Source organism: Curcuma longa, unplaced genomic scaffold (genome assembly GCF_044706935.1).
Source record: "Curcuma longa cultivar G26 ecotype Majalengka, Jawa Barat unplaced genomic scaffold, ITB_CL_G26_1.1 contig_16259, whole genome shotgun sequence".
NCBI lineage: Eukaryota > Viridiplantae > Streptophyta > Magnoliopsida > Zingiberales > Zingiberaceae > Curcuma > Curcuma longa.
In genome coordinates this window covers 1-21,952 of record NW_027430306.1, presented here as the reverse complement: position 1 = coordinate 21,952, position 21,952 = coordinate 1, and the positions used below count along the sequence as shown (strand labels likewise).

Genomic DNA, 21,952 nt, shown 5'->3' with positions numbered 1-21,952 from the left:
ACATGGCTATATCCATTTCTCTACTTAAAGGAATTCTATCACTAACAAACGAAGTATATTCATCTCAAACTATAAAGTCGAATAAACTCAAGTGCGGGATTGTATCACTCAAGTGCGGGATTGTATGATTTAATTTAGTATACAAATAGAGAACAGAACTTAGGGTTATGGCTCCTGTCCCATCTTAAGATACTTAAGAGAGCAGTTTAGCTAGCTCAGGAGAGACGAGGGCGGGAAACTAACAGAAATGCATGCAAAGAAAGATAGACAGAATACGGATCCATCCAATATGGTAATCTATTAAGGAAATCAAAATAGGGAAGAGCTAAATCCCCTTAGGACAGAAATGAACAACCACTAGTGCTAGTGCTAGTGCGCATATCACTGAAACGGCCATAGAAAGCCCATTACACTAACCCAGAAACTCAACTTGAAGATCCAGAAATACACAGAACCCTAAATTCATTTACGTTAAGATACCCTCAAATTGATATAAAATAGATCGACAAACGAAAACACACGCGCTAGAACAGCGGTTTACCATACTTTTTAACATCAAGATCAAAATAAGGAGTGCAAGAGGGCTTAGAACGCGTGATATCGACCATTCAGAGGCCCTAGAAATATATAAATTGGGGCCTAGAAATAGCCCCATAACTTCGATCCTTAAATTAGTGCCCAAAATAATTTCAATTTTAATGTAAAACGCCTCACTCACTTAAATCACTAAATCACCCTAAAATAGAGATTTGAAGTCAATTGTAGGGGTAATAAACTAGATACGAAATGCCATTTAGGACCTTAAAATCGACCGAAAATCGACCTCGACCATTTCACCTAGATTTATTAAGACTAAGATTGATCAAGAATTTGATAAGTACTTTATTTTAAGGCTAAATCACGTACCCCCCTAAAGGAAATTATAGACCATACGATAGAAGAGAGATTAACTAAGAGTGAATTATTAAATAAGGACCTATATGAGGAAGATTCGAGGGTGAGATGGTTTAAAAGTCAAAGGATAGATTCATATTGTAGTTATATATGATGGATAGTAATATACGTACTGGGATTGGTAAATAAGCCAAATGGATTAATTGAGAGATTTAAGTACTGGGATAGGTATATTGTGTTAATGGAAGAATTGAGTAAGTAATATACACATACTGGCTGGGTCTCCTGTTAGAATAGGTACTACTTGAGGAGAGGCCAGAAACTATCCTTAAATATAGAGATGGGATACGAGGGATCCAAAAGGAGAGATGGGAAACTATAGATATGGATAACCTCTTATAGTAATAGTGGGTGGCTCACCTGTAGGTACCCCAGAAGAGGGGCCCCATAATAGAGGGTTGATTGGGGTCCCTATACCTGCTCTCCCTCTCAGTGATAGATGTAGACCCGGTCCACCTACGAAGGGCTCTCAGTCCTCAAATTACTTTATATAGGCGCACTTCACTCGCTCTTCCCTCGCACTAGGTCGTGCTTCTCTTCCTCCCGAGGTCGGTATTGGAACCCCATGACTGGGGGCCCCTATTGCCATAGGTGGATCGCTTGGGTAACCTATACCGGCTGGCACTCAAGTAGTGAAAGGAACCCTATGAGTGAGGCCCCCTATTGCCTTAGGAGGGTAGGTTGGGGTATCTATACCGGCTCTCCCTATCAGTGATAGATGTAGACCCGGTCCACCCACGAAGGGCAAAACATCCTCAAATTACTTTATATAGGCGCACTTCACTCGCTCATCCCTCGAACATAGTTGGTCGTGCTTCTCTTCCTCCTGAGGTCAGAATAGAAAGCCCATTAGTTGAGAGGCGCCCTATTGCCTAAGGTGGGTCGCATAGGGGTACCAATACCTGCACACCCTATCTGTTAGATAAGTTGACCCGGTCCACCCTGCTCTCAGTCCTTTTCCATCGCACATCACTCTGTCTTCCCTCGCTCTTTGTCGAGCATCTCTTTTTGCTGGTATAGGCACCCCATTAGAGGGGGCCGCCAATTGGGGTCGCTTGAAGTAGCTATACCGGCTGGCACTCCCCTAGGTATAGGAAGGGCAGAGCTGGGGGCCAACCATTTCCAAGGGCACCTGAAATACCTTAGGATGAGATTGAGTTCTAAAGCACTTGATAGACTGCTCTAACTAAAATAGATAAGAGAGATTGAGGGTATATTAAAGGATAGTATTGGAAGGATACAGGAAGATTAGATAGATATAGAGATTAGATAGATTGATACTTAAGGGTGTGATGGGAGATAAGATAATGGATAAGATAAACTAGACAGTAAGAATAGAGTATGTGATATACCAATAGCGGGTTGCTCCCCAGTAGGTATAGGATCCCCTTGACCTGGGTCCCCCTATTGGCTAAGGAGGGTGGCTTGGGGTAGCAATAGCGGCTCTCACTAAGTGAGATAGATTTGATATTCTTCTTTTTATCCTCTCTCTTTTCAGGTAGTCTAATTAGTTTTGACTATCTATTATCTTTTCTCACTCGGCACTCCCTTTTCTAGTGTACTTTATACTTATGAATAGAGCCAAATCGTTGGCACTTGGCTTGGTCGCTCTGGTACTCCTCTTATTTAGAGAATCCCTTTCATGGATCATCCTATTGTAGGTATAGTAACCCCGGGGCCCCCTATAGCCTTAGGAGAGTAGGTTGGGGTACCTATCAGTGAGAGAAGTAGACCAAACTCTAGTCCACCGCTCTCTGCCCTCTTCCTTCGCACTTCACTCGGTCTTCCCTCGCACATGGTCGTGCTTCTGTTCCACCCAAGGTAGGTTTCTACTATAAATTGTGCACGTGCGGCCCCGCTTATCCTAATACTGTTAGGGACTCTCACTAAGATGTACGCAGACTAATAATTGAAGCGAACAATAAATGACATGAAAATAAATAGATTTGATACCCTAGAGGTTGCTATCGCTCGTACCATATATTCATAGGTTGTAACGCAAGATAGTACTGGGAGAAAGTAGGGTATTCAATTATTATTACCTTAATTAGAGCGCTTGTGCCCCCTTACGTATTTTAAGGTTGAGCCCCCTATCATACTTGATCTGTCCAAACTATCCATCCTCAAAGTCATTGAACACTAATAATCCAATAATAAGTATATGTCCTCGCATTCAGCTATAAGATAGAATATACGTATATGTTCTAGCATTCACTTATACGACCATCCTTGAAGCCTATCTCAGTTATAGTACCATGTGTAAAGCATATGTCAATCCGCTTTTATGGTAAGATAAATGTCACTCCTTACTTATTCGAGCTTTTATTCTATTAAGGATCTATCACAGCTGCAGAAGACTGGATCGGGCAGGTGATGCACAATGCTATGTACCTATACCTGCAGGCACTCCAGTAGGTATTGGAAGGGAAGAGCGGGGGCCTTTAAAAGGAGAGGGAGGCACTTGTTCCTATATGGTATAATTCTGCGTTTCGCTTTCCAAGGGCTAAAGGTCACTCCTTCGGTTTCTGGGTTAAAAGATAGATATTGTAGCTACCATTCCTCCCTAGGGGGATGCAAGGGGGGGTAACGTACCAATTGGATTAGCTCTTCACTTGCACTCTCAGTTCGTATCCCTAAACCTGGTATCTATCCTATCGTTTCACTCACTCTATTAAGTCTGAGCCTAGGGAATGGTCTCTCTTAGTAGTTAGCCTACTTCGGATCCTCACAGCTCCTTTTCTGTTTGCGGGTGCTAAGACGTCTCCCTCTTGATAGCATAAGGCTTCGGTGTCTGGGGGGTAGTGGTAGTAATGCCACTAAATTACGTTGACCATACGCGTTATACGGCATCTGCTATTCTACTTCTTTGTAGTAGGCCCTAACATCTGCTATTGTACTTCTACTTCTTTGCAGACACCCTTGACTATTATCAGCAAGATTCGCCGTCCGCTGCTCAAAATGATCACACAGTACGTTCTCCCCCATATAGACAGTAGGCCTTCTTTGGCCCTAACATCTGCTATTATCCGCACGATTCGCCGTCCGCGGCTCAAAATGATCACACAGTAAAAATGCACTCCCAAGTGCATTTTGCTGCGAGTGAGAAAGTCTTCGACGCGCGAGACTCACTAAGTTTAGTCAAAAAACACCGGGTTTCTCAATTTATTTCAAATTTATTCACATCTCCCTCCGGCCCTCTCCCTTGAACTCAAGTCTTCTAACCAAACTCTTAGCGATTGGGTTCGTGTTCAGTCTTTATGAACCCTTAGGTGGAGCGACCGCAACAAGAGGACTGTCATCAGTCCCACCTCATCTCTTTTTTCCTACTGAGCCACGTCGCAGACTCAAAATAAGTGTGTCTCGTCTCTCTCCCTAAATTACGGTATTGCGAGCCCTACGGCCCTCTCTCTCTCCCTAAATTACGGTATTGCGAGCTATCTAAAGATACCCTAAATTACGGTATTGCGAGGAACTTATATTATAGTATGGCGGCCCTCTCAACTCTTTCTGTCGTTCCTGTCGCTCGAGACTGAGCCCCGTCTCAACGTCGCTATCGCAGCAACAGGTCGTGCCCAAAAATATAAGTACGTTTGGATTAGAACTTATATTATAGTAAGTGCGGAATTTATATTTCTTTTAGGGCCATATATTTGAACTTATATTATAGTATGGCGGCCCTTACTATATATTTGAACTTATATTATAGTATGGCGGCCCTTACTATATATTGGGGCGATCGGCCCTTACTATATATTTGAACTTATATTATAGTATGGCGGCCCTTACTATATATTGGGGCGATCGGCCCCACTATATATTTGGCGTAAATTGCTACGCAGAGGAGAGAAATAGCCCCAAAGGCTATTGTAGACTAATCCAATCGCCAAATATATATACAGGGGCGTAGCAGAGGAGATAAATAGCCCCAAAGGCTATTTACGACTAAACTATAATATAAGTTCCTCCCCAAAAATCTAGTAAATTATGCAATTTAACTCCTATGCGTAGCAGAGGAGATAAATAGCCCCAAAGGCTATTGTAGACTAATCCAAATCTCCTCAATTTACTTTACTATATTAGGGGCAATTTCACTCCCCAAAAATCTAGTAAATTCCCGTCTGATAGTCTACAATTGCGTAGCAATTTATACTCCTGTAATTTACGCCAAATATATAGTAAGGGCCGAATGGTAGAGTGAATGGCCGATAGCCATTCACGACCTGTTGCTGCGATAGCGACGTTGAGACGGGTTGTCTATCGAGATCTTTCTGCAGATCGTCTACGGAAGATGAATTCTCACTCAACGCCTTGAAAGCATCGGAGTTCACCCCATCACGTTGGAGATCATTCAAGATCATGTGAAGCTTTTCCAACGAGGATTACCCGTAGAAGTGCTTGGGTTATCGAGTGCTCTAGCACCTTGTCCCAACCGGCAAGTGCGTGACTATTACTACCGCTTCCTTTTAGTGTTATATATAAGGCACCATTAATTTGTGAATTGCTTCCAACGTCGTTCATGGCTACTTATAATGAACTTAAGGAATGAGCCCCTTCTAATGCTTATTTCATACATCTGTAGTAGAGATTTATACCCCAAGTGATCGAGACCTATACCCCAGCTACAGTCTAACATGGTAAGAAAAGATCTTTCTACGTTTTGAATAGTTCATGGCCCATCGGATAGTCTAACATGGCCTAAAATATAGTAAATTGTATAAATTGCGTAGCAGAGGAGTCAAATTGCGTAGCAGAGTCGATTGGATTAGTCTACAATAGCCTTTGGGGCTATTTATCTCCTCTGCTACGCATAGGAGTGAAATTGCATAGCCCCTGTATATATATTTGGCGATCGGATTAGTCTACAATAGCCTTTGGGGCTATTTATCTCCTCTGCTACATTGACTATATTTTGGGGAGTGAAATTGCGTAGCAATTTACGCCCCAATATATAGTAAGGGCCGCCATACTATAATATAAGTTCAAATATATAGTAAGGGCCGCCATACTATAATAAATTCCCAAAGGAGATAAATAGCCCCAAAGGCGTAGACTAATCCGCCTGTATATAATATAAGTTCCTCTGCTACCCCTGTATATATATTGGGCAGATAAATAGCCTTTGGGGCTATTTACGACTAAGCCCTAAAATAAATATAAATTCCGCCATACTATAATAAATTCCCAATATATGGTAGGGCCGACGCAATTTAACTATATTAGGGCCGCCATACTATAATAAATTCCCAATATATGGTAGGGCCGCCATACTATAATAAATTCCCGATATATTAGGGCCGCCATACTATAATATAAGTTCAAATATATAGTAAGGGCCGCCATACTATAATAAATTCCCAATATATGGCCCTAAAAGAAATATAAATTCCGCCATACTATAATAAATTCCCGATATATTAGGGCCGCCATACTATAATAAATTCCCAATATATGGCCCTAAAAGAAATATAAATTCCGCCATACTATAATAAATTCCCGATATATTAGGGCCGCCATACTATAATATAAATTCCCAATATATGGCCCTAAAAGAAATATAAATTCCGCCATACATATAAGTTCTATCCGCCATACATATAAGTTCTATCAGACGGGGCCGAGTCGATCGGATTAGTCGTAAATAGCCCCTTTGGGGCTATTTATCTCCTCTGCTACGCCCCTTACTATATATTTGGCGATTGGATTAGTCTACAATAGCCTTTGGGGCTATTTATCTCCTCTGCTACGCATAGGAGTTAAATTGCATAATTTACTAGATTTTTGGGGAACTTATATTATATACAGGCGGATTAGTCGTAAATAGCCCCTTTGGGGCTATTTATCTCCCCAATATATATACAGGGCCCTAATATATACAATTGAGGAGTGAAATTGCATAGCCCCTTACTATATATTTGGCGATCGGATTAGTCTACAATAGCCTTTGGGGCTATTTATCTCCCCAATATATAGTAAGGGGTAATTTACTATATTTTGGGGAGTGAAATTGCGTAGCAATTTACGCCCCAATATATAGTAAGGGCCGCCATACTATAATATAAGTTCAAATATATAGTAAGGGCCGCCATACTATAATAAATTCCCAATATATGATAGGGCCGACCGCCAAATATATGGTGGGGCCGCCATACTATAATAAATTCCCAATATATGGTAGGGCCGCCATACATATAAGTTCTATCCGCCATACTATAATATAAGTTCAAATATATAGTAAGGGCCGCCATACTATAATATAAGTTCAAATATATAGTAAGGGCCGACCGCCAAATATATGGTGGGGCCGACGACTCCTTCATTCACGACTACGGTATGCAAGACCATATTAGACTGCAGCTTCTGCTTCTAGGCGTTCGGCCCTAACATATATTGGCGTGAATGGAATACGAAACTACGAAAGATTACACCATGTTAGACTGTTCGGATAGCCATTCACTCTTTGGGTTAGAGTAAGAGGTGTAAAGCCCGTTGCTGGGTCAGTAGCTATTGAGGAGATCCCAAACCCTAACTTCCCACCCGGACGGGAACTTCCGAGTTCATATGAGTTCATGGGAAGAGTCAATGCCCAGTCCGAACCTATTAGTGTCATCGGCTCCCCAGGCATCACTAACTACAGGAAAGGGAGCATTAGAAGGGTAGACCCGATAGGGTTAGAGGAGAGCGGGCAAATAAACTATCTAACCAGATTAAGAGCAAAGCAAGACTTCGTTACTTCTGATGTTCCTCAAGCAGCTTGAAAGGACTGCAACCCTCTCCCGGCTTCGGGCTTTCACCATTCCGGATAGGCAGATTCACAGCCCAACCCACAGGCTAGGCTCCAGGTGCGGTGCCTTCTCGTCTACTAACAGTGACGAACTGAAGGTACGAGTGCAACGACGTGCGACGGACGAACTCACGTGACGACCGAGTGAGTTAGACGGGGCTCTTGCTGCAAAGCGACTAAGACGGGGCGACGTGGTAGAGTTCATGGAAGGAAAGAGTGATAACGACGGGGCCATTCACGACTCTTATTGTTGCTGCGAATTCTAATGACGCGCTCAAGTAAGTACCCCGACGTTCATCCCAATTCATTGCCTCATGAAAAGTATGAATGTACCGCTCCTTCCGGGGAAAGATGAGACTCTTGATCTGACTCTCATGGTCATTTCAAGCTTGAAGGCAAGTTTCGTACGCACAACAGCCAAATGGATTTAGTTCCCTGTCCGGCCGGTTGGAACGTTAGACAAGCTTCCTGGATAAAGCGTCTGAATCCCATTCTAATTCGGTATTTATTATTATATTATGATGAGCCACCCCGTAGAGTAAGAAAGCGCTGATCTCCGCTGCTGGTGTCATTCATTCCACTTTGTTCTAGCCCGTCGACGTCGCTTTGCTCTCCCCTTTCTCTTCCCTTTCTTAATAGAGGGGTGGCTAGCCTCACACTTTGGAACAACTGACATGCCTTTCCCCATTCTTTATAAATGAAAAAGAGAATTGCACAGCTTTTTTATGAGCGCTTTGTAGTAATTAGAGGGAAAGCGAGAAAACTTAAAGGGCCATCGTCGGATGGATCGGCTTATTGATAAAGACCGACCAGGTCGTAACCACTCCCCATTCATCCTCTATCTTATTATAGTAAAGAGGCAAGAAGGGCCGACTACTTGAAGTAGGGGCATGTCATACAAGTCTTGCTTGACTGGTAAACTTCTCAGGACCAGGTCACCTCTGAAGATGAGCTAAGTCCTTAAAAGAAAGGAATGTCTCCGAATTTAGTTTAATTACAAGAAACCAAGCTCTCAACCTATTCTTTTCTTTCGCAAACCAAGCCCGGAATTTAGGAGTGAAATAACCCGTTGTATAATCGCCTTTCCCGGGATCACCCATTGGAGACCTCTGGCGGCCATTGACCTTCAATATCTGGTAAGCAGCGACCATCTCGATTCCGGTTTGCATAGGCCAGCTTTTCTGCTCTGTACTTGAAGGCTTCAACAAGCAAGGATTTCACCCGATCCGTTCAGGAACAGGGATGAGAAAGTAGCGCTTGCCGCAAAAACACTACTTTTTATATAAGACCCTTCTATATCTGGCCCCCCCGGAGCTGAGGGGATATATAAGCATAGACCTCTTTGCGCTTTCGCGCAAGAAAGATCGGACTACTACTACTACTTAACTTCTAACTTTCATTGTGACCCGTCGTTATCACGTCGACGGCCGAACGAAGTGACGGGGCGACGTGAACTCTTTCTTTTCCCGTAGGTGGAGTCCGAGAAGCTCTTGAGACAAGTCTCAAATCAGTCGACCAAACCAATAGTTCCCAGTAAAGCGGATGTCTACCTGTAATGTTGAAGCCGTCGTAACTTAGCAGCTTCCCGGGAAGAGTCGTTCATTCCAGGAACGAGTGAAACGACGTCTCTACCACTATCGACGTTGTTGCACTCGTACCTTACGCGCTCAGGAACAAAGACGGTAGGGAGCGTGAGGCGAGACAGCGCTGACCCAAGGTTTGACGATAACGGATCTCTTCTTCTGAGTATGTGAACGCAGAGGGGCGGAGAGTGCGAGTGAAGTAGTAGTAAGGTTAAGGTCTTCTCTTTCATCCGTGTGTTAACGAGGAAGGTAAGTACAGTTCGAAAAGCTACCCCTCTTGCTTGGACAGCTGGTGCGCCAGCCAATTCACTCTTTCTTTACAGTAGATTCACTCGGACCAAAAGAAAAGAAAACGAAATGCCGTACTTTAAACTCTCTCTTTCACTTAGCTATCGATTCATCATATTATCATATTTAAATAAGTATATAATTTGAAGTATATGAGATGAGACTTTGAAATGGAATGAAAGTTAAAAGTTAACTCATTTATAGGAATATTTATATACCAGAATTCAATATATGAATATCATTTCATTCATCGATAGCGCCCTTACTATATATTTGGCGAACAGAGTGACGTGATGATACTAAACATTTCCTAACATCTTTTTGAAAAGTGTGTTTTTTAAGTTTAAGGTCGGAATTCAATGAACGACTCTGACTCTTGCTAAAACGCAATCTTTCCATTCACTCTTTGAATTCACTCTCATCTCTCGTTCCTCCCCCCTCTGAAGGTCCGAATCCTAAAAAAACGAAAACTGGGTTTCGAGGGTAAATCGAAATTATGAGTTCTTTCCCAGGTCGAAAAACTCAAACTAAAAACGAGGTTTCGAGTTTAGCAGGGAAAGTTCAAGAATAAGATTTTTCCTTCCATCCAGAGTCCGAAAACGAAAAGAAAAACACTAAAACAGCGTTTTCAGTTTAGAAGTGAATTCCCTGTCCGTTTAGGCCAGAGTCCGAATCCTTTAAAAAAAAAACACTCTTTCTGGGTTTCGAGTTTATTAAGTTATTTCCCTCTCCTGAGTCCGAAAACAAAAACGAAAACAGGGTTTCGAGTTTAGCAGGTAAATCGAAATTATGAGTTCTTTCCCTACCTTTCCCTCTCCTTAGAACTTATATGTATGGCGAGCCTATCGGGGCTACCCTCTCTCTCTCTCCCTATCGGTCTCCACGTCGCTGCGCAGCAACAGGTCGTGCCTGCAAAAGTAGTAGTTCCTAAAATATATACAATTGTATAAATTGCTACGCGAGGAGATAAATAGCCCCTTTGGGGCTATTTACGACTAATCCGATCGCCAAATATATATACAGGGCCGAATTTACTGTAAAGGAGATAAATAGCCCAAAAGGCGTAGACTAATCCGCCTTACTATAAGATAAGTACCTCTGCTACGCAGAGGCAGATAAATAGCCTTTGGGGCTATTTACGACTAATCCTCTAGCTATAATAAATTTTAGAACTTATATTATAGTAAGTGCGGAATTTAGATTGATTTTAGGGCTTAGTCGTAAATAGCCCCAAAGGCTATTTATCTGCCCAATATATATACAGGGGTAGCAGAGGAACTTATATTATATACAGGCGGATTAGAACTTATATTATGAATGCAGGGCCAAAGGGGCTATTTATCTCCTTTATATTTATTTTAGGGAATTTACTATATTTTTGGGCGCGGAGCACCGAGGTCTATCTTCTCACTCTTCTAACTGATCCTCAAACTTGGGTGCTTGCATTCGGATCGTCCGAGTTAGATTAGTTTGCATTCTATAGTGCTTCAGTAGGCTAGAGATGGGGTCACTCACTGACACTGATATGAATAGAATAGGCGGTCCTCAGATGAATAGTTGCATGCCCGAACCTTCGCTGATTCGACTGAGCTTTCCCGGGCCGACCCTTTCGATTTATTCAATATGACCCCTATCCCCGAACTTTATGTTCTATGAATATGAATCGACTGACCAGGGACTGAGAGGACTGATCATATCTTAGGTGCCTCTGACTCTACGCACCTACTGTGAAGATTCTTAGTTCTTCTAGGCGCTAGACCAAATCTAACCCTGGTGGATTCATGAATTTCTCTTTTCACACGCATCCGCATATCTTCTCCACCGACCTGAACTCTGATAATTGGCGCAGCGCATAGGTACGGATTTATCACCTATCCTTTATTACCTATATTAGATTACTATAATAAATAAGCTAATTGAACCCTACCATTGCTAGGCGTGCTTAGCGTGCTTAGCTTAGGAGAGGAAAGACGAGCCGGTGGTGAGGCTAAGAAGAGCTCCGTACAAGAACCTAGGATCATTCCTTAGTGGATGGCAAAGATTTCGCGCAGCATCTGCAGTTAGTTTGCAGTTTGCTTCAATTGCTTCCATTGCGGACTTAGCGGATTGCTTTGATCGCGCATAGCTTGACGAAGCCGCATAGCTCAACTTTGCAAATATATAGTAAGGCGTTCCTCGGTCCTCACAAAACCAACTCTTCCTCTCCCAGAAAGGACGGAGCGCTCGCCCCTAATGCTCTTTGCTTTTCTTTAGTTTGATTATATAAGGATAAGCTAATTAAATGCCGCTGCTTCGTCAAGCCAGGACCTGGAAATAGCGGGTCCATCTGTCGAGCTTTGCTACACTGCTTTCAATAAGGTCGGCTCACTGATATAATTGGCTTGCGCATCCTGTGTAACATCAAGAAAAAAGGATGACCTCGGCGTATCGGTTAGTGTTCCGGCCTTTAACCTGCTTAGCCAACTCCTCCTTTTTTTATTAATCAAATCCAGCAACGGCTGGTTTAGAATAGAAACACACTTTTTGAAGATCTTTCTTAATCTTAAAACCCTACTCGCCTTCTTCCCGAGTAAAGAAAAGGTACTAAGACACTGATAATTCATTCTATTTTGTCGGTCGATTTTCCGAACTTAATATAAGTTATATATTATAAGAATTAAAAAGAATTGGACGTGCACTTATCTGTGTCCCCTACACGCATCAGGTTCACGATGCTTCCGGGGACTCGATGCCTGCAGGGGATTCACCATATGTTTTATCCTTAGCTCATAAGATGTTGAAATAGAAGAAACTAGCAAACATACCCGGGGGACATTGCTTTATCCTGAGAGGGGGATTTCACCAGGTACTCAAATAATACAGCGTGATCCCCATCGTTTTCAAAATTGTGGAGCTTATGCAAATCTCTATTGCAAGATATTACTTTGCTCAGGCCAACGGCAGTGTGTAATTTGCCGGAAACTGAATGGAAGCGAAGGTGAATACATAGCTCCAAGCAAGGAAGATCTTCTTTAAATTTGCCAGAACTGTCATCACCTGTGGTTGATTACGTTCAAACTGGAAACAAGAGACCTGGTTTTATTCCAGTTTCTGATTCCAGAATGTCTGCACCTATTGTTCTTGTCATAGATGAGTGTTTAGATGAACCACACCTTCAGCATTTACAGAGCTCCTTGCCATTTTTTGATTCACTTCTCCCGACAACGGGGAATTTGAATTCTATTGTATGGCCTATGATTTTTCGGAGGTATTTATGGCATCCGCTGATGTGCTGCCTGGTGAAAAATCACCAACTCCGGAGTCCTTGAAAGCGTGAATCTACAGAACTGGCATATCCTTGTCCCCAATGCATCATCAGAAGTGGCACACAAAAGATTCTCTGAGGCCATACAAATTGAACATTTCATAAGCTTCTAGAGAGGTGCCTGGGCACGGCAGTTTAGGTTTCTCTGGCTATAATTCCAGGCCATCAGCAGAAATGTCTCGAAAGGTAGTTAAAAGGGCAGGAGAGCAGAATAATTTTGTGCGCTGGTGGACCTAATACTTATTAAAAAACTTCATATGGACAAGCTGGACCAGTAAACTTGAAATGGATGGAGCATCTAGGTCGTGAGGCTCATCAACACAATACAATTGTTGATGTTTTATGTGCTGCTGGAACTTTCCCTGTCTGAGTTCCTGTTTTGCAAGAGGTTGCCTTCGGGGGGTGTTTTGCTTCTTCACGATCACTTTGGTGTGAACTTGCAAACAAAGGGCATCTTCCAGGGCAGCAGGTTCCCATGGTTTGTTGGAGATACGCTGTTCTGATGATATTCTCATAACTCCAGTTGTGGGGCCAGGTGAAGAGGCACATATAGATTCTCATGAAATATTTAAAAATGAAACTCCCCATACAAATGCTAAGTGTTGAAGAAAGACAGAGCTTTGTACTCTCCATGGAGACCAAAGGAAAGGAGACATTAAGATTGCCAAGAGGACCCTCTTGCGAGATAAAAACTACTCCGATGCAATTGATATGCGAGCAACGATAGATGAAAGAGTTAAAGACATTGCTTTAAAATTCGATTCCTTTACATATATAGCCAAAAAAAACTAGTAGCAAGGGCATTTAATCTCAAGACGAGGCTTTTTTATTTGAAAACGGGGCATGGCAGTTACTATAGCTGGGAACTTCTCCCGAGTGGGCCAAAACTCATTGAAATGAGACTCCGATCTGCCCGAACTGAGTCTAGTCCTATTTAAGCCCTATAAATATAAAGAAATTAGCGAATCAAGCAACTCAACTAGATAGATGGGATAGGAAGGAAGAACCGTACCGTCCAACTCAGCCTGCCTTGTATATCGATCGGGGCGCTCCCGTGGTTCGCCGCAATAGTGATTATTCTAGCCTTCCTTACAACATTCCTTCAAACAAAGACACCTTTTCCTAACAAGGAAAGGGCTAGCTTCACGATCTCTCTCTATTCTCTATATAGATCTCATAAAGGTCTAGGTCCCAATAGACTGCAATGAGTGCTTATCACCTGAGAATCTTTCAAAGAGCGGATTCTATCAAAGCCCGCTGACTCCAGCGCCTATAGTAAGAGTCACACTTAAGCTAAAGAGAGAAAAAGAGTCAATCCGTGACGCCCTTTCATTTTCTTGGTTCTTCCTTAGATATGGAGCTTGGGTTGTGAACACTCTTTCTCTGGTGTTTAGCTGAGGGAAGGAAGGTGTTATGGCCTGCCCATATATGAGAAGGAGATGAAGGCTATTTTGATGGCAGTGGAGAAGTGGGATCGTTTGACCTTTCCTTCTTCTTTTAGTTGAAGATCTTTCTATCAGAGGTAAACTAAATAGAGATAGCGCATTCGGCTTCATTTCGTTGCTCAAGGGCCTTGTTTCGAGGCTTTATCGGGTGTTGCTGTCTGATGATGTCTCAAACCATTTCGGTTCTTGTATCAGGTCCAATCTCCAAGTTGATGTATTGGGCGGGATCTTCCTTTCATAACAGAAGGTAGTTTTTTCCGATGTTTCCTTTGGCTCCAGGCCTCATTTCATTGTCTTACTTTTTATCCTTTGAATTACTCTCACAGGGATAAGAATCTAAGCAGAAAGAAGAATTCACCCACACCCGGGGAGATAGGTTCGTGCTCAACCAGGACTTCCTGAACCTAGGCTCCTTCTTCCTTCTTAAGATACGGGATTTAAATACACCCCCTTCGGGGATTGCCGTTGATAAATAAGGGAATCAGGCACTTGGAACAGAAGGGAGAGATAACCACAAAATAACTACCCAGACGACCACTCCCTAATAGGTAGTAGGACGGACATCCTTGTCACGAACTCAAGGAAGTACAGTCTAGCTATAGAAGCTGGAAGTTTATTATTCCTCCTCATTACTTCTTATTCGACTTCCAGGAGGAATAATAAAAAGGAAAAGGATGAGCGCAGGGAGATTCTCTTTAAAGATGGCTGGACGGAGAACTTAGTCTTTAGGATCCATTGACCCTAGATAGACGGAGTCACCCTTCTTACTTCAGCAAACAAAGATCTAGCAGCACAGTACGGAACGCAGGGAGTAGAGGGAGCAGCTTCATGGGTGAGACAGGAAGGAGAAGAACTAACCTCTATTCATTAAGTCTACCGCTCTCATAGCAATAAGTAATACCTGCGGATAAAATACCTGCGGAACTGATGAGCTTTTTTATTTTTTATACTTGGTTATTTTCCTCTAAAGGTGTGCAGCACTTGGTAGTGCAAGAGCATTGCAAGGTAAAGCGCCTCTTCAAGGATCAATTGTTATTGAATAGGCGCTAGAATGGAGGCAAGCTTTAGCTCTTTTTGATTACTGCCGCCTAAAATAAATATAAATTCCGCTGCCGCCTTACGTTACGCTCGGAGAGCACTAATATAATTGTTGCTCGAGCTCTGGTTCCGCATCCTAACCTAATATTTTAGAAGCTAAGCAAGTCCAGTGCTACAGGTCTGCAGGAAAAGGACCCGGCTTTAGGACCATCGTATAATTCAAAGTGTTCCGCATATTCGATTACGTTACACAAGCCCTATTCTGAGCGGACCTTCTTTCTATTCCTGGCTTGGGGGCTTTGCTTGGTAAGGAAGATTTGTTTGCTCCTTTCGCTGCTGTCTTTCCTCGGACCGCTCCGTGGGCTAGCGAGGGCAAAAGACAGTACACTCTAACTCTCTCCCATACTATCTCCCTAAATAATCTTGATTTCGCAACTACTCTTATATTATATTAATTTCTTCTCTAGAGATATGGAAGATCTTTAATATTCACTTTCGTAGTGAAGAATAGCTTTACTATATTTCGCAACTATACTGGTAATAATCTGCTGCGGTGCGAGTGATAACGACGCGCGAGAGCAAGCTTAAATTAATTAGTAGCAAGCTAGGTTTGTGCTATTATACTGCCCTATTTCAACCATTTGCAAAGCCGTGGTCTCAAAGAGATAGTGAAGAAAAAGCACGATCAAGTTCTCGTGGAGGTGATCACTGAATATTTGGGAAAGTATGGGCGCATCCTAGTTCTTGTTTGTCTCGGAATAGGGTGTACAGCGTGGTACTCTTTTATACCCGTAGATGTGGATCTAGGTCCTACATTTGCCCATTTCTCTAGTGTTTTTGTCGCTACGCAGGTAGAGACTCATAACCGAACTCATAGAACCTATGGACAGCAAGATTCGCTACGGGAACTGATGAGACTATAACACGGACTCCTTACCCGGCCCGCACACACTCTTTCTATTTTCATTCTCTTTCACCTGGTCCAGCATCTGCTTCAACAAACCATTTCTCCCTTTCGAGTACGGATCACTCATACCTAGAAAAAGCGATGGCAGAGGAGTTGGAAAGCAAGTCAAGTAAGGGGCTTTCAATAAGAGGGAAGGGCTCTTTTATCATTTGTGCATTTCACCCTCGGCCCAAAAAAGCACATCATGTGCGTATATCGGACAGGGCGCCCCACCCAAGTAAGTACGAGCACTCCGTGCCGATTCTGTAGTGCTTTTATGGTCGATAACTTAATTAAGTGCACTCGAATTTACTTTTATATTAGGCTCCCTAAATTACGGCGAGAATTTATTATAGCCCTTCGGAATTTCTATTTATTTTAGGTAAATATCTCCTTTATATTTATTTTAGGTAAATATCTCCTTTATATTGATTTTAGGCTTAGTCGTAAATAGCCCCTTTGGCTATTTATATGCCTCTGCGTAGCAGAGGTACTTATCTTATATTATATACAGTTAGTCTACGCCAAAGGGGCTATTTCTCTCCTTTAGTCGTAAATAGCCCCAAAGGCTATTTATCTACTCTGCATAGCAGAGGAACTTATATTATATACAGGCGGATTAGTCTACGCCAAAGGGGCTATTTCTCTCCTTTCGTAAATAGCCCCTTTGGCTATTTATATGCCTCTGCGTAGCAGAGGTACTTATCTTATATTATATACAGTTAGTCTACGCCAAAGGGGCTATTTCTCTCCTTTAGTCGTAAATAGCCCCAAAGGCTATTTTTCTACTCTGCATAGCAGAGGTACTTATATTATAGTAAGGCGGATTAGAACTTAATTATAGTAAGTAGGGCCTTTGGGGCTATTTATCTCCTTTCGTAAATAGCCCCAAAGGCTATTTATCTACTCTGCATAGCAGAGGAACTTATATTATATACAGGCGGATTAGAACTTATATTATGAATGCAGGGCCAAAGGGGCTATTTCTCTCCTTTAGTCGTAAATAGCCCCAAAGGCTATTTCTCTCCCCAATATATATACAGGGTAGCAGAGTTATATTATATACAGGCGGATTAGAACTTATATTATGAATGCAGGGCCTTTGGGGCTATTTATCTCCCCAACTTATTTAAATTCGGAATTTACTTGATTTTAGGCTCTTACTTAACTTCAAACAGAAGCGACGAAGCAAGGAGCGCCGCGTACCTTTTTTGACTACCTTCTCTGTCATGTCATAGTTCTCACATTCTATGGATCTGTGCTTTGCTTTGTCAATGTCACTGTCAATCTGCTTCACACATACAAGTTTGATTGAACTGTTCACATTGGCCATCTAGAGAGATTATATACAGCCGTTAGGGAGGTCTCGAATAGGAAAGAGGGGAAAAGAGACGATGAGATCAGTCGCAGGCCAATGAACATATCTCAATCGACATCAATAAATAGCTTTACGTAAATAAAGATAGATGCCCCTGACTCGGAGCCCTTCCCCGTCTCTTCCCTACCTTCTTGGGTCAGCAGTTGATCTCGTTGCCTCAGACCTTTCGCGGGCATGACCCCTACCCTAAGAGAACGACTTGCCCTTCCATGCGCTAAGCTGGACAGAGCGCTTTCAGAAAGAGGCCCGAGGTAACGACGGGGTTGCATTCTTCTCCTTCACATCGTCAGTCCACTTTTTGGACAGTGGATAGAGCTCGTACCTATGTTACTGAATAGGGTCGGGCCTATGACAAGTGCAGCTTGTTGACTGCCACAGACCGGCTTTCCTCAGTCGTTGACTGTGGCGAGGCTCCCCCTCTATCAAGATCAAGAGAAGAAGTTTTCCCGAAAATATATAGTAAGGAGAGATATCAATCATTTCCATTCTACCTCTTGGTTGAGAGAAATGCGCCTGACTCGAACGGTACCACTCCAACTCCAACCTTTCTTGGAGCTAGCTATAGCCTTTTCTTCATAGTAGGAGTCGATACTCTTTGCAATTAAGATGGCATTCTCCTTTCCCTTGGGATATTGGCATCCTTAGCTTATTGGATTGCTGTTTTCTAGCTGCGATACAGACAGATCGTCCGATATTAGTTCTATCTCTGACCCGAAAATCATACTACTTTCTCTGCCTTCCGCCTCGTCCTGCAAACGGGTTCACTAATTGACCATGGCCTCAGTCTGAGACTTGGCTTTGGGGGGACGCTTTGTCGAGTAGTCTCTTCAAAAGAACTATCCGCCAAAGAAAAGAGCGTATCGTAAATAGGAGCTCGTCGATCTTCTTCTGACTAGTGCCGTGCTGTCACAACTCAATATCAGACAAGATCGGTCACTTTAAAAATGACCTTAAAAGTGTATAGGGTAGGCACCTCTCTTCTTCGTAGGGGGCCTTCTCTCTCTGAGTCTGAGCCCCGGAACTGCTTCTTTCACATACATGTATTGCGCCGCCTGCTGTCTTTCCCTCCTTTTGATAGATGACTCCACACGGATCTATTTCCTTTCGTTTATGAAGAAATCGAAAAACCTAACACTTCACGTCGGTGTCCCTCGTTCCTCAGCAGATTACAGTATTGCGTGAATGGCGTCGGCCCCACTATATATTTGAACTTATATTATAGTATGGCGGCCCTTACTATATATTTGAACTTATATTATATACAGGCGGAATTTACTTGATTTTAGGGCATTCATATTAAGTTAAATTGCGTCGGAATTTATATTCATTTTAGGGCCATATATTGGGAATTTATTATAGTATGGCGGAATTTCTATTTATTTTAGGCCATATATTTGAACTTATATTATATGGCGGCCCGGGCCGCCTTACTATAATATAAGTTCCCCAATATATATACAGGGTAGCAATTTATACTCCTTTATTCAAAACTACTACTGATCTGATATCAGCAAAGTCGTGAATGGCATTCTTCACTACGAGTAGAAAGATCTGCAGCAAATTATAGTATTACGAACTTAATATATAGTAGGGGTGTACCTGAATGTACGTTCTCTTTCCTAACTATAATAACGTACTTCTCGGATACCCTTAGAACTTATATGTATGGCGAGCTATTACATATCCTCTCGCATACGCTCGAGCTATCTTCCGCGTCGAAGACTTTCTCACATAAAATCGCAGCAAATTATAGTATTACGAACTTAATATATAGTGGGGGGTACAGCAGAGGAGTGAAAGATGGGTCCAGTAGAAGATAAAAAATACACTCCCAAATTATTGGATTAGAACTTATATTATAGTAAGTGCGGAATTTATATTTATTTTAGGGCCATATATTGGGAATTTATTATAGTATGGCGGAATTTAATTTCTTTTAGGGCTTAGTCGTAAATAGCCCCTTTGGCTATTTATCTGCCCAATATATATACAGGGGTAGCAGAGGAACTTATATTATATACAGGCGGATTAGTCTACGCCTTTGGGGCTATTTATCTCCTTTGGGAATTTATATTATAGTATGGCGGAATTGACTTGATTTTAGGGCATTCATATTAAGTTAAATTGCGGTTCGGATTAGTCGTAAATAGCCCCAAAGGCTATTTCTCTCCCCAATATATATACAGGGGTAGCAGAGGTACTTATATTATATACAGGCGGATTAGAACTTATATTATGAATGCAGGGCCAAAGGGGCTATTTATCTCCTTCACCAACAGAGCTATAATTTATTTATATTGATTTTAGGCCATATATTTGAACTTATATTATAGTATGGCGGCCCCACCATATATTTGGCGGTCGGCCCTATCATATATTGGGAATTTATTATAGTATGGCGGCCCTGTATATATATTTGGCGATCGGCCCTTACTATATATTTGAACTTATATTATAGTATGGCGGCCCTTACTATATATTTGAACTTATATTATAGTATGGCGGCCCTTACTATATATTTGAACTTATATTATAGTATGGCGGCCCTTACTATATATTTGGCGATCGGCCCTTACTATATATTTGGCGTAAATTGCGTAGCAGAGGAGATAAATAGCCCCAAAGGGGCTATTTACGACTAATCCGCCATACTATATAAGTTCTCAATTGTATATATTAGGGCCCTGTATATATATTGGGGAGATAAATAGCCCCAAAGGGGCTATTTACGACTAATCCGCCTGTATATAATATAAGTTCCCCAAAATCTAGTAAATGTAGCAGAGGAGATAAATAGCCCCAAAGGCTATTTACGACTAATCCAAATCTCCCCAAAATATAGTAAATGTAGCAATTTATACTATTCAAAACGTAGAAAGATCCACCCCTAACTATAATAACGTACTGACTCACTCGGCCCTTGTAGTCGGCCCTAAATTACGGTATTGCGAGAACTTAATTAAGTGCACTCGTCCCTTTGCTTTTGTTTCCGCGGTCTTTCTCTTTAATTTAAAATGAGATGCGCGCCCTTCTGAGCCTGATAAAGGAGCCTGGATCGGGATAACGTGTTGGAAGGTCAGGGTAGGCGACTCATCAACCCTATTCCAACAAACGCCGGATGCTACAAGTCACCACCTGATATAAACGAATCAGGTACGCAGCGGAAGGTTGGTATAAATTAAAAAGGACGTTCTTCATGCCATTTCTGAGGAACCCGCTAGAACTGCTTTGTTGCCCTAGTTGAGTTGAACTTCACGTCGCTGCCGCAGCAAATTACTGGTATTACGTGAATGGCTATCGGCCATTCACTCTACCATCCCTTTTTTCCGTCCTTTAATTAAAGAATAAGAAAGAGACGTCGTTATCACTCGTACCTCCTGTTCAGTCGGCCCTCTCTGTCCTTGGTCTTCGTAACCGAACTCATCAAACAACAGTCTGAGCAATGATGTCAATCCCGTCTTCTTGTGTGCTTTCACTGATCATCTGAACTGGTCACGACTTCTTTTCCTCAAGAGAGGGGTCACGGGTCTTCGTCAGAGATCGATAGTTGACACTCGCTTTAGAAAGCGTGTCAGATAGAGCTCGATAAAGAAAAAGGACGGACAGGTAGTTGATAAAGGCTCTCTCCGTTCTCGGCGCTGCTTCAGCACGTCGGTGCCCTCGTTCCTTTCTTTGCCGTTGAAAAAGCGGTCGATCCTCTCTCTAGCAGTAGCATTTTTGACCAGGGGCAGGCTACGGAACGAAGTGTTCAACGGTTGATTCAGTAGTTGGAGCCATACCTTCCATTACCCCTAAAATAAATATAAATTCCGAAATTTAACTATGTTGGGCCCTTCTTTGGTCCAGCAGTGGTGGATCGATCTTCCATTGCAGTGGATTAATTAGCCCAGCAGACTATAGCTTCGACATTTACATAGCCCACTCATTGGACCTCTATCTGGCCTCGGGACATGGTAGGGAGAAAACAACTAAATAGTGGAATGTGAGTAGAAAGCTATGCCTATCAGTGTAGCGGAAATCAAAGGAGAAGAAGGTGCGAGGGCCGAATTTACTGTAAGTTGGGCTATAATAAATCTTGGAGGCGACCGGAAAAGCACTGAAAGGAAGCCTATTCTCTTTCGGACTGGTGCGATGATGCGATAGCGACGGGGTAAAGGGAGGATGTGCCTATGTTGTGCGAGAATGGCACGGCAGGATGTGCCTATGTTGTGCGCAGTCGATCATAACCTAGTGCT

General features: G+C 42.4%; 1 pseudogene; it reads left to right on the top strand.

Moving 5' to 3' along the window:
• Nucleotides 1-7,520: 7,520 nt before the first annotated feature.
• Nucleotides 7,521-13,702, top strand: LOC141816353 (protein transport protein SEC23 A-like; annotated as a pseudogene).
• Nucleotides 13,703-21,952: the final 8,250 nt, after the last annotated feature.